The sequence below is a fragment of the Protopterus annectens genome, chromosome 3.part1, assembly GCF_019279795.1.
Source record: "Protopterus annectens isolate FY-2018-M chromosome 3.part1, PAN1.0, whole genome shotgun sequence".
Taxonomy (NCBI): domain Eukaryota; kingdom Metazoa; phylum Chordata; order Ceratodontiformes; family Protopteridae; genus Protopterus; species Protopterus annectens.
The window spans coordinates 183,170,467-183,185,718 of NC_056732.1; positions in this window are offsets into that span (position 1 = coordinate 183,170,467).

A 15,252-nucleotide genomic window follows, 5' to 3' on the forward strand; every position below is an offset into this window, starting at 1 on the left:
GAACCCCCAGGTTTAAATGAAGGGATAAATATCAAATGTTTTTTGAACAATAGAAAATAACAATTTTTTATGTTCATGTTCATTTTCATTTAAATTTTCAACACATTATGGGTGTATCATAGGTTTATGGTTTGGTAACTTCATTTAGATGGTGGGATCAGTCCTGTCCACATGCATGGTCGTTTTTTGAGAATTCTTGGGACATTACACACACTCGTCCACATCAAGTGGTCTCACCTTTTGTAGATTATTTAGGGGGTAGTTAGGAGTTTAGATCATTCATGTAAGGGGTCATGGTGAGATCCACGTTCATGCCATGATATAAGGAGATTCATTTGACAGACTTAGTTTTGTCAAAATATTGGCTCTTATCAGATAGCGACTCATTATATGGGAATAATGAGGTAATATATAGTATAAGTGGCCACTAGTATTCAGTAGATTTTCTAGTGGGATTATGGTATGTATATACTAAATCATAAAATTACATGAAACAAAGGTATTGCTGGAAGTCCAAGTTATGTTTTAGAAAAAATTAAGAAAAAAGAAAAAGAAAAAAATAAACAAAATAAACAAAAAACATACGTATTTAAGTATGCCTTTTTTAAGGCATTATTTAGTGTGATGAAGGATAATCATATGTTGTTTTTATGACATTTTGATGTTTTAATGTTTCATAATGGAAATAATTTTATATATGAATGTAAAACATTATGTTTACGTTTTTTACATCATTTCCTGTTTAATGGATATAAAACCAGGATGTAGGGAGGCGTCCTGGTTTTTCTGAAGAAGTCCACGAGTTATTAAAGTGGAAGAAAGCTAAGAATTATCTGCTATTGTGGTCATTCCATTCTTCACTTCAGTCATCGTTTACAGTTTGCATAGTTTGGTTCGGGTTGCCGAAGTCCATCCTGTTGTTTTTATTTGAGTAATTACAACTCAGCCATGCTAATATATAACAATGGCAAGACTTTGTCAACCATATTAACAAAAAGCCTTGAGAGAATTCTTGTCAGTTTTGGTAAACCTAGAGTCTATTATTTATTTTTTAAGCAATCAACTATGGAGAGACTGGAGATTCTAGATCAGAAACTTGTAAGGGCTATTATGCTTGATATAACATGATTAAGTGGCCAATTTTATTCTTAAATTGGGGTGGACTAAGAACAGATGGTTAGAAATTTAGCCTATATAGAGATTTTTTTTTGCAAGAGAAGATGTTGTTCTATTTAATTACTTACTCAGTCACCTACTCATTTATTTTTGGTGACCAGTTTCAGTACGCTGTGACTATGGTCAGTTTTCAGGAGATTAAAGTTTTCTTAGCTTTTTTGTTTCTAAGTAGTAGGTAGGGAGAGTGAGAACCTCACTCAGCCATTCATGCACATTGCCAGTTAGGTGAGATGACATTCACTTGTGCTTTACTGAGTGTCTTCACTTGGATATTCAGAACACTGGGAAGAAATGATACCATTTCAGCAATGTTTTATTTTAATTAAGTGGTCAAATTTCTCTGATCCATACCCATTCTGCAACAGTTGATAGCAGCTGCATGATGTGGGATTCTGGGAAGAACCAACATTTACTACAGCCAGGGGGATTCAGAGGAAAGGATAATGGGTTTGTCCAAATTCACTGCCACTGACACCTGACCCTCCCAGGGTTTGCAACACAGTGAGAAGGTGATTATCCACCTAGCAGAATGTGTGCATGGAAACATGGAAATGAAATTACTCCTATCTTCATCAATAAATGAGAAGAAAGGACTAGTTGTGAACAGGAAGAAAGGTGATGGATGAATATGAAGGATTTATTGAAGTCTGAGGAGGTTGGGACAAGAGTGGGACCAACAACCTATTTTATTATTAGATAGTTTTCTACCCATGCATGGCTGTAAAAGGAAAAATGAAACAGAGTGATGCCCTGTGCAGATGTGGGGAGAGAAAATCAGGACATATAAACCTGCCTTGGAAATGTAAGTGGATCAGAAAAATCAGGAAGAAAGAGACTAAGAAATGAAATACAGTGCTTCAAAAAGTGAGGAAAGGTGTCTGAAGTGTTTAGAAATTATGTGTATTGCAAACAAAAGAGAGGAGAGAAGTGAAGCAAACAGGAGTTAGAAAATGACATTAATTTTCACAGGATAGGCCAAGAGCCATGCTGCAAGAAAATGAAAAGAGGTGAAGGAGTCCAAGGACAAGTCAGGATACTTTATCACTGTAAGGATGATAATATATTCCAGAGACGTACTAATGACGGGGTACAAACAGTAAGGGTGCTGTAAAATTAAAAAAAGAGAAGAAGAAAATTTTAATCAAATATTTTCCCCTCTTTGAGGGAAACTGCAACACCTGTCCTAAAATGACGTCTGAGACATCCTGTGTGCCTCTTGCCCCTGCCTAAGACTTTTTGCTTGGGTACTGCCACATAAAGACCTGTGACTGACTGCATAGGTATAGGGGGCAGTGCTGTGGTGTAATACAGAAAGACACTGAATGGCAGAACAAAATAATCTGAGTGCTTGTGCATATGTAGGCAAACCACTGAAGGAATCTTTGGGGTTAATGTTTCATTCTGGTACTTGGGCATACGTGGGCAAACCACTGAAAGAATCTTTGGGGGTAATGTTTCATTCTGGTACTTGTGCATACATGGACAAACTGCTGAAGGGGTCTTTGGGGGTAATGTTTCATTCTGGTACTTGTGCATACATGGACAAACTGCTGAAGGGGTCTTTGGGGGTAATGTTTCATTCTGGTACTTGTGCATATGTTCGCAAACCACTGAAAGAATCTTTGGGGTTAATGTTTCATTCTGGTACTTGTGCATACATGGACAAACTGCTGAAGGGGTCTTTGGGGGTAATGTTTCATTCTGGTACTTGTGCATATGTAGGCAAACCACTGAAGGAATCTTTGGGGTTAATGTTTCATTCTGGTACTTGTGCATACATGGACAAACTGCTGAAGGGGTCTTTGGGGGTAATGTTTCATTCTGGTACTTGTGCATATGTTGGCAAACCACTGAAAGAATCTTTGGGGGTAATGTTTCATTCTGGTACTTGTGCATACATGGACAAACTGCTGAAGGGGTCTTTGGGAGAAATGATTCATATTGGTGCTTATGAATATATGGACAAACTGCTGAGGGCTCATTGGGGGGCTATAATTCATTTTGGTGTCATTTCAGTACTTGTGCATACATGGACAAACTGCTAAAGGGGTCATTGGGGGAAATGTCTTATTTTGATGTGAGTGAAATGCTTGTGCATAAATGGACAAGGTGCTGAAGGGATCACCAAGACATTTAGAGAAAGAAAACAAATAATGGAGCTACACTGCTTGATAAGCAGCTATGTAGCAAAACCAAAAATAATTTTAATGTATATTCTTGATTTTTTAAAACTAAGCTATAATAAAAGCTTCAACAATGACTCACCGATGGTTAAACCACTGATGATCAGGATCACTGAAATTTTTGCAGAGAGGGCAGGCTCCAGCCTCCCCTACCTCCCTACCCTTTGAAATTTATATTATTAGTATCTTCTTGGTCATTGAAAAAAGTAACATATGTCTCTGTCTCTCATGAATGCAGCATGAGGCAGACATACTTCTCAACTTCTTAGTGGAAGAAATCGGGACAAATCCTAAAATAATGGGGTCAAAGGCCCAAAAATAGGAACAGGTTTTAAATATTGCTCTTACTGAGGTTAAACTTAGAAAGCTGCTAGAATACCTGGATTTGTATTAGCATGCATTTTCTGAAGGAAATAAAATTTGAAGATAAATGTATGTCATTATTTATTGAGGTCAGTCCTTGCTGATTTGCCAGAAAACCACAAATTTTATGAAGCGAGTATTTGCACATTCTGTAAAAATCTGGACAGTTGAGTGGTATGGTCAAAGGCTGGGGTAAATATTCAGCGCCTTTCTTAATACACTGAAAGTCTGTTTTGAAATGACAATTAATTAAAGGTGGTTTTCAATCAACTGGGTGTGAAGACAAATTGACAAATCTGGCTATACTGTCTGTGCATGAATATGCAACGAAGATACATTCTGACAAAGTCATTGGTACATCTGCAGAAATTAAGCCTCAAAAACAGAAATTGTAATGTGTTATACTGCTACAAACCAATTTGTAGGAGTAAGTTTTTCCTTTTTTAAGAATGCAATAATGTAGACTTTTTGCTTGTATTTACTGTAACATTTTTATTTATTTTACAGGTGTGATTATATATATGCAAAGTTCAATAAAGAAAAACTTTGCTGTTCTGTTTTCTATTATTTAGTTTCATTTCATAATTATTACTGAAAACAATTATCATCGGGGCTGTTAGAAAAAAAATCTCTGGCAGAAGGTGTTAAAAAATGTTCGTCTCTGGGTACAAAATATGCTAGGTATGCCACTGATGTATCCAGTAAGTGGTGATGAGGAAGATGCAAGACAAACGGAAGAAGATGTAGAATATTATGAGTTAGATTTAAAGGTCACTGTGGGCATAAGTACAGGTGGATGAGAAATCTAGAAAGGATGGCAACAAAAAAGAAGGGTTAGACACTGATTATAGGATTGTCCTGGGAACAAAATGTATGGGAAAATGGTTCTAGTGGAATGAATTACAATATTTTCAACCAATGAAGTACAACAAATCTTACTACAATAATATTTGTAACAGAAAGGTTCTGCCTTTGCACATTATAGGTATAAGATATTCTTAACTGAAGGTGCCCCATAAATGTTCTTACATGCTGTGCCATGAACTGAATGCTGTAATAAAGTGCAGTTCAAAACAGAAAAGGAAAATTAATTGTATTCCCTACACCCTGAAAACTAAACAAAGTTATCAAAAGATAGCATTTCTTTATTTTCACATATAAGGTATGATTTACAGCAAGAGATACGAGGTATGATAAAACAATGGTTACTAGAATAGCTTTTTACAGCCATTTTTATTCTGGTGAGATTTGGTTCCAAACTCTGCTTACCTTGGATTTGCTTGCAGTGCTCTTTAATTATTCTTATGCCGAGCCACTATGTCTTGAAATTTAAAAGAACCACATCTGTTTATATATTTGGCACAGAATATTCTGCACATTGAAATTTTGACAGCCAATTGGGAACACATTCCTTTTTCCAAAAAATCATTTGATGAGAAAATCACTCATGCTCATCTGAAATTACATAGACCATCTCAACCGTGTCAATGTCAGCTAAGATGACACAAGCCAAGGTCAAACCAGTCAAAAGAAAGCAAAAAAGACTCATAAAATCTATTTCTCACTGACTTTGTTGTTTAAGAATAACTTAAGGGAAACTTTGTGGCTGCAAGTAAATCGTTATAAATTTAAACAGTTGTGAACATATGAAAGATGTGACAGTAAAATTAATATTATGTGCAAAATGCCCAATTATAACTAGAAAAATGTGTAGCTCTGGCATTATCTGCGGCTTTAATTGTTCATTAACTTAGTTGTTTACTTTCTTCTGTGTGGTCAGTTTGCATGCAGTATTGATCAGGGAAGCAGACACTTTAGCATTTGAAAAGGTTGCAGTGAGATGTAACTGGGATATCTTGACAATGTGAAAAAAATGCTGTGCCTCAGGAAAAAGCAGCAGAAAGTTGACCTATGCAACTTGACTATGCTCAGGATAAGACCTTCTAATAATAATAGTAAATGTTTCCGCTATAATTCTGGAGCTGTTAGGCTTCTAGTTTTATTTTTCACTTACTTAATGATGTTGAATGCTAAAGTATAATGCTGAAATGTGTCAATGTATGAGTCTGAATCTCTCTAAAAGTCAAAAAGATGATGGCTGCCTACAAGAAATGTTAATAAATACAAACTAATCAAAGTAGTCATAAGTAATAAGAAATATGGGAGAAGACAAAGAGGGACAGAGCTTAAAACAATTTATGCCCATGGTAATCGGATAAAGCACTACTCTGGACTTGAAAGGAATGGGTGTTAGTGATTCTGAAAGACAACTTTCATGTTTCTTTATTGCATGTATGTAAATAAGGCATTGCCTCATTGTTGGTACTGTGACTAAACCTGACTCCAAAACTATTTGACACCTTTCCTTAACACACGCTAGGATGATTATAAACGGGTCAGGTATGTCATGGAAATCTAGCTTGCCATGTTAGTAACTTCCCTCAGTCCTTGTCTCCTACTCCATGACCCCACAATTTTGGTAAGAGACTGTGTGGTTAACACAGCAGGTTGACAAGATGTTCAGTTGAAACTGTCTAATCACAATCCAAAACACCATACACAAACTTGGAACAAATGGCTCGCTGAAAGCTGGAAATACAGGGACCAGAATTGTACTTAAAGGAAAGTTCACTTAAAAACTTTTTTAAAATGACTGCTTGCAAAAAAACAAAGTAATAAACCTGGGTGGTAGAGTAGAACAATAATGTTATGAGTCTTTACTTTAGTGGAAGAAAGTCTGTTTACCGTATCAGGTAGTTTACGGATACATGTGGTAACTAGCCATTGCATCTGCTTGTGTTCTTCAGCTCCCAGTTATGCGGCATGTCCTAGACATATGATGCTTTATTTCCAGTGGGTGTTAACACATCGTGTGTACATATTACAGGATGCTGTAATGGGCAGGTACCCAGTTAGTGCTTTACCTGGTTACCCTGGGCATATGGCAGCTGGTAGCACAATGTAGACAACTGTGCTGCACACATTTTATTGTGTACTGCACAATGTTCCAAACAATAGCAGTCTACTCCAACCCAATAACCCTATGATCAGTAGGGCTGCATGATCAGTCATAGTGTAGGAAGGACTGACTTGTTCAGAGCTAGGCCCCATAAATTCTGCATTATGTATCCTTTGTCATGAGTTCCACTTGTGTTTTTTTGACTCCAGGTGGTGTGCTCACTATTGGTAACCATCAAGCTATACCATGAGTGGATAATGGGATTCAGTAACATAGATTATTAGTGAATTATATTATCTGTATTAGACATATCTGGACCATGTGGGAGCAGTGACCACGACATGTGCTGTGCATTTTTTTAGGCTGCCACCACCCTTGTCCTGCTGTATCTCTTGAGGGGTGCAGCTGTCAGTCTGAGATGGGATTGTAGACACACGTCAGTATAAGGCTACACTGATGTGGCTCCATTCATTTGGAATCTGTCATGTAGCCTTATATTATTTGAGGTAGATGCAGAGGCATTAGTAAATTGTATCAGCAAACAAAAGGCTGGATGGAAAGGTTTAAAGAAGTCTTCATATTAGAAGGCTAACAGACTATAATATTGTAGGACATAGAACCTTCTCAAAGTCACAGTTATGTACAGAGAGCAGGGGTTAATGTTTTCACAAAATGCAATTTTTATAAGTTATCGTTGTTCATTTTTTTATTAAGACCTTGAGTAAATGTGCTTTGCAAAGTGAACATTATCAGACTAGACAAGTTATGTATGTCAAGGCATCAGGGAGGAAAACAATCATACAAATTATAATGTGCAGATATTATAAACATTAGAATTGCATGGTTTTTCTACACACTGGGTTAAGCAACTAAGTAGTAAGATGTCAGAGGTTAAGTTGCTAAGGCATGGTATTTGCAATGAAGTATTTGTCTATGGTCTTTAGCTACATATTACGTGATGACTCTTTTATGAAGGTGGTTTCATTTTTATAATGTGGTTATTTAATTATTCACTATAGTGAACATCATTTAATGTAATGGATATTCCAGTTAAATGCATTCAAACCATTAGCATTTAATGAGGTGTGCAGTATTAAATCATATCTATAATACAGATGAACTTATGTTGTTCACTGAAATTAAAATATTGTTCTGCAGTCTTCGGTTTGTACGCAGATCGACATCAAACAGAAGCATTAACATGTTAACATATTAACCTTTCTGAATCGTGATTAAGCTGAAATATGGCCTGCTAATTGACTTTATCATAAATATGTTTAATATTTCTAGCTTTTTACCTCCCTGAAGGACATATAGCCTGAAAGAAGAGGTAGTTTGTCTACATCTGCATCAATTATTGATTCTACACTGTGGCTTTCTGTCATACCCGTTAAACAATGAACATTATTTTCTACAATCGTGCTGTGCTGGATTTCTTTCTACTTTGTATATAACTACAATATTCATTTTGACACTTTAAATTGGTGTCTTTTTTAATTGATAGTCATTTTATTTGTTCTAAACTCCTTTTTCATCACATTGCAAATAGTTTAAAATTACTCTTGTCTAAAGAGCTTGATGAGTTTTCAAAATGAATGATCTTGCCATGGCAACAAAGACTAAAATAAATTCCATCTAACTGAATAGCACACTATACCCTATGGTCCTTGTATCTTGTGAGCCATGGGAGTGGGATGGGTCTCAGGTTGCCAATAGAAATGAGAAACTACAATGAAGATTGATAGCAAAGCCAAAATTAAAGGTGGAGACCTGCTAAGGTATTTCTGATCAAGGACTCAAATGGACAACAAGTGACAAGGTGCCTACAGTTTAGCCTGAAAAAGGCATCAGTTTAAACTGCACATCAACCAAATGTAGACTAGGATATACACACACCTACACACGTGCATGTGTGTATACACACACACACACACACACACACACACACACACACACACACACACACACACACACGCACACACACGCACACACGCGCACACACGCACACGCACACACACACACACATACACACACGCTTGCACACACACAAATGCATGCATTTACACATATGCATACTCACACATGTGCACCTATTCCCACAGCTCAGGACAGAAATGAAGTAAAAAATATATTTTATCACAATATAGAATATATGTTACATTCCAAAGTGAAGTTAAAACAGAAAATAATAAATACATGATTAATGACATCTGCCACTCCTGACTTCCTCATACAATACCACAACTCCTCTATAGGCACCCTATCATATGTTTTCTCCAAGACCACAACGATACAATGCAACTCCTTCTGACCTTCTCTATATTTCTCCATCAACACTCTCAGAGCAAACATCGCATCTGTAGTGTTCCTTCCTGGCATGAAACCATACTGCTGATCACTAATCATCACCTCCTTTATTAACCTAGCTTCTACCACTCTTTCCCCATAACATCAGGCTGTGACTGACCAGTTTAATCCCTCTGTAGTTACTACAGCTCTGCACATCACCCTTATTTTTAAAAAGGGGGATCAAAACACTTTTTCTCCACTCCTCAGGCATCCTCTGACTTTCCAAGATTTCATTAAACAATCTGGTTAAAAACTCCACTGCCATTTCTGCGAAGCACTTCCATGCTTCCACAGGTATGTCATCTGGACCAGCAGCCTTTCCATTCTTCATCCTCTTCATAGCTATCCTTACTTCCTCCTTGCTAATCCACTGCACTTCATGATTCACTATCCCCACATAATCCAACCTTCTCTCCCTCTCATTCTCTTCATCAGCCCCTCAAAGTACTCTTTCCATCTGTTCAACACACTCTCCTCACTTGTGAGTATGTTTCCCTCATTATCCTTTATCACCCTTACCCACTGCACATCTTTACTAGCTCGGTCCCTCTGTCTAGCTAATCAGTACAGGTCCTTTTCTCCCTCTTTAGTGTCCAACCTTTCATACAACTCTCCATATGCCTTATCCTTAGCCTTCGCCACCTCTCTCTTTGCCATGCTCCTCATCTCCTTATACTCTTGTCTACTTTCTTCATCTCTCTGACAATCCCACTTCTTCTTCGCCAACCTCTTTCTCTGTATACTCTCCTGTACTTCCTCATTCCACCACCAGATCTCCTTGTCATCCTTCCTCTGTCCAGATGACACACCAAGCACCTTTCTAGCCGTCTGCCTAACTAGCTCTGCTGTAGTTACCCAGCTATTTGATAACTCTTCACTGCGTTACTATATAAAGAAGCTGTTTTTATACTCTTTTTACCTGGGAGACTGAATCATGAGCTTAATTGGAAATATCTTATTTAGTCAATTAATTATTTAATGGTAATTGTTTTATTGATTGATTGCTGTATGTATATATAGGGGAAGTTTTATCTAACTTATGTTACTCTTGGAAGGCTTTGTTTGGCCGAGGCGTTAAGTGTAATAAATTCTTTTTTGGATCTGTTTTTCATTGTTTTTCTTCATTTTGGTTCATCTTGTGGTTTTACTTCAATTTATTGTGCAGCTGACTCTAGCATCCATCTGTCGAGGAAATTTAGTCCTGCATTATGCCTCATCTGTTCTGTAACTTTCACTTTAATAATAACTGTTAACATCTCTGAAAGCATCTAAGAAACAGAGCATCAAAATTATTATTATTTCAGGGCAATTTATTGTAGTCATAAACTCATACTCTTGAGGAGAGCCACTCCATAACTGGTAGAACGTCAACAATTTTACAGGGGGCGGCTATACCCCTTATATCTCACTCTGGGCTTCACCCACACAACAACTGAACAGTAGGTTGCACTAAGATGGTGAAAATTATAAATTTCACTCATCTGGCCAGCCTACAAAATGTGATACGCTGTCCTGGTTCCATGCTTACTTTGTATGTCTACAGAGAACTTTAGGCTAATATAGGATGAAGGGCTGACAACCAGATCAGACAGCAGTATAACTGAAAAAAGTTCTAGTATAAAGTTTCATCAGCTTGTAATGCTACTTTGCTTATTGCTAAAAATAAAAATGCATTATTTTAAAGTAGATGTTAGTCTTCACAATATGAAGATGTGGACCACTGTCTTCCAGGAGAACTAAGTTCAACAGTAAATTTGAAGCCAGAACTGAGAAGTAGGATCATCAAATGAAAGATGCATGTTTTATACAAAGATTTTATAATGTGTGTTGTGGTTTATACTGCTAGAAAATGATTTTCTGAGGCTGCACAATGACTGGATCATTTGAAATCATATATTCTTTAAAGGAATGTATTTAAAATGATATTAATTTTTAGCTGTTGTCTGATGATGTCTGATTTAATTGAATGGATCTGAAGTGGATGTTTCCATCTGCTTAAACTGCTTTGTTTTCTTTGTTTTTTATTCTTCACTCCATATTTGGTGAGGTGAGTCACATTTTAAGTGCAGTTTTGTTGCACACACACACACACACACACACACACACACACACACACACACACACACACACACACACACACACACACATATGCATATGTATGCACATGCGCACATATATATTTATAGGTGATAGACAAAGAAAATAAGAGAGAGAGCGCATGAGTGAAAAGGAGGGGAAAAAGAGGAAAGGAGAGATGGAGTAATAAGGAGGGTGAAAACAATATGTATAAATTTGCATTCGCTTAAAGAAAGGATGCAATGAGACTTAGCAATTTTCTAGTATTTCACTTGAATTAGAGTTTGAGTGCAAGATTTTAAAAAGAGACATATGAGAAGAAAAGGATATGATTTGATTTGATTTGAAAAGGAATTATACAAAGAAGCCTTATTTTAGAAAAAGCTTGGTGAATGACTGAGTGGGACATGTATGAGGCCATTCTTAAGAATGTGACTGGATGGGAGGTAATAAGCTGTTAGATAAATAGGACTTGTAGCTTATTTAGTAATAAAGAGCAGATAAGCTGGTCCATGTGTCTTGTGTGCCATGAAAGTTTATATTTCTATGCTCAAGAAAAAACACAGTATGACAGCTTTTACGTGGGTCCCTGCTGCAACAGCTTTTATGTTGGCAAAGATGTACCTACTGTGACAGCTTCGATGTGGGTAAAACTAATAGAAGGCTGTCACAGCAAATTTATGAACCTCCATATGCAATAAGGAGCAGGAGGCACATTAGATTACATCCAGACTTTAGGAAATTCAGTTTTCAGGAAGTGGATGGCTTCCACCTGGGACTGGGGTGGGGGTCGGGGGGGTGTCCTAGAAAGCATCCTTGAATCAAAGGAATTGAACTGGCCCTTTCATCTGGCTACAGCGCAACTCCTTTGGTTAAATGTTTTTATTTTTTTTTTTGTTAGCATTTCAAAGGTGATTCTACTTTAACGTTTTAATAGCTCCATGGCTTTATTTACTCTTGTGGGTTATATACTGATGCCTAATTACTGCCGTTTCTTAAAAGTTTTTATTAAATTATTAAACAGCAATTCTTGGTTCAGCTTGGTTACATGTATTATGTTGGATACACAATTAATTTTGCTGTTGGGAAATATATATTTGTTTTGTTTTGATAAAGTCTGATATTTATATTGGATTAAAGAACTCAAAAATTATTTGAAGTTTAGTTTGGCTGTTCTCATTTTTTTAATTTTGTCAAAGGATTTGTTGCAGTATAACACATCTCAAACCACGTTATAGTTAGTGCACCATAAATTTGCTATTATAAGTGGAAATTTCATGACAGTAAGGTTAAATGTGAATGGTATGATGTAGGAAGAGTTTAGAAAAGCTGAAGCATTACACTTGTGTAGCGTATTAAACTGGTATGCCTGTACAAGTGACACTATAGATTAGATGATAACAGTTTTAACTCGTTTAATTACAGTCTAAATTCTCATAAAGATTATAAAGTTTCCCTAATGAGGAAGAATACATATACCCGTGCTGATGAGGCTGGCACCTGAATATTCAAGTTTTACTTTGGATCGTGATGTAGATATTATGATTCTCTTCCAGATCAGCATTAGGTGCTCTCAAGACTGGTAAAGTTTGTCTTTTCAAACAAATATCCATTTTATATTAATAGTGAATTCTTAAACATCCACTTGGACTTTCATCCCCTTTTTTTTGGCAAGAGTGTGATTTGTACTTTGCCAAATGTCAGAAATGCATTACTGTAACTCAGACTTAGTCATAATAAAAATGGACTGAACCATACTCCTGCTAGAGCCTACATATTTGCAGTGACCTTTTGCAAAGTTCTTTATGTGGTTCACTGATCTTGGCATGTTGCTTTCTGAGTCAAGGACTGAAGGTGGTTTCACAATATTAAGGCTAGTTACACTTCCCAAGATTGCTTCATCTAGTTTGTTAAATCATCCCCACCTCTTGCCACATTAAAACCGTATTACACTTAATTAGTGATTTTCTTGTTTTAAACACAGACACACACACACACACACACACACACACACACACACACACACACACACACACACACACACACACACACACACACACACACACTGCTAGTAGAGTGTTTCAGAAATTAATGGTTTATGCACCTTTTATAAATTGTAGGTCATGCATCTGATCTGTTGTATTCAGGGAAAGGTTTAAAAATGAGTTTAATAAAACCTTAATTTTTTCAACACAGACAATTTTCAGAATGGAAATTCACATCACAATCATAAGTAGAAAGAGAAATAGATTTCTTCATTATTTCAGGAACAGCTTGAATGTATGCAAAAGAACTGTCTTGTAAAATTTGTGTAGCATAAACCACCTAATTAGCAGAAGTCCTCATTTGGCATGTAGCACCGTACTTGCTGGCTTCTGACAAAGTTGTGGTACTGACTTCACACTGTTTATCCAGCATTTTCAGTTGTTCTCATTCTATATGTGGTGGATGGTACAGGGCAGACTACTGAAGGCCCTATGCTTCATATCATGTAATAATGTCCATGCACGGAAGGTAAGTACTTTCTGCAGTATTAGAACAATTTGTTGTCAACAAGTTGTTATATACTAGTTAGACATCAGTCTTTCCTTCATCCTTCAAAATTTATGAAATAAAGTACTGATATTAATACTCCTAATACCACTTTCCTAACTGGACAAGTACACATAGCATAATCAAACAGCAGGTAGTTCTGCTATTTTAACACTGGTTACTTTAGCCTTCTGCCTTTGTTTTTTCTCATTGAGAAGTGGTATGAAAAGTGATAGGTTTAAGTCACTGTATACAGACAGAGAGCAGTGTAAAATGCCATGACCTACATCTGTCAAATTAAGAAACCTCAAAATGCCACAAGAGAACAAAACCAAATGCATACGCAGTGGGCCCATTTCTGTGCTGTTTATTTATCGAAGAAACCACAAAGCTGTTGCATAATGAGTGTGATATTTGCACAATTATCATTCTAGCAGGCTCCATGTAGGCATCAGTGCTGCCTTGAGATACACCTGTAACTGCATTTCACACATCTTTGTCTGCACTTGGAGAGGTGCACTAAAGCTGTAAACAATTGCTTTTCATTTGCTTACTTCCTTATGTTAGTGCCAATAAATAAATGTATAAATAAATGAATACATAAATAAAAAGAGGTGCACTGACACAACTCTGCACACAATTAACTCTTCAATGTTTCAGTTTTTTTCCTTGGTTTATGAATAAACTCCAACACACTGCCCTGATACCGACTTACAACCTGAAAGTTCTGATTTATGTTAGGACTCTAAAACAGTTGTCATTTTCCAGTAATAAGGTATAGAAATACCAAAGGCATGATGCTTCTAATGTACACATAGAAATGTGCCCTTAAATTGCAAATCCCCCACAAATTGCAAAAGGGGTCATATGCCTTGCAACAGTCTTGCTAAAGTTCATTTGTGTTGCATGTCTCTCAATGCACTGAGCAAGAAAACGTAACACAGGTGCAGTCTGTTGCTCGTCTGGTCAGGATAAAACAGGTGAACATTTGTGGGTTCAGTTCAAGCAGATTTATTGCACACAAACACATCAGAAATGAGGCTTTGTAACTTAAACTTAAATAAACTTATAAACTACCGCCCCATTAGCCTGATGAGCCTCGTCTGCAAGGCCATGAAACATATCATCATGGAACTCATAAACAAAGACATTGGAGATCTCCAAACCCTGGACCCTACACAGTTTGGGTTTGTAAAAGGCAGATCATGTCTCCTAAACCTGATAGACTTTTTTGAAGTAGTCACCAAAGCCATTGATGAGGGTAAGGTGGTTCACACAGCCTATCAAGATCTCGCCAAGGCGTTCAACACCATCCCCCACTCTGGAATTATAGATAAACTCACTAAACTAGGTATAAATCCCTATGTCACAAGATGGGTTGCCAACTGGCTTACTGAAAGAACCCACACTGAGAAAGTAGCAGACTCCAAATCAGACTTCAGACCAGTGACAAGTGGAGTACCACAGGGTTCAGTCCTGGGTCCTCTCCTGTTTGGTATTTACTTCTCTGAAGTACAGGCTAACACAGAAGGTGTTTGGCTAACTAAATTCGCAGATGACTGCAAACTAGGAGCCATAATTGAAACTCCTAATGATGTGGACATCCTACAAAAG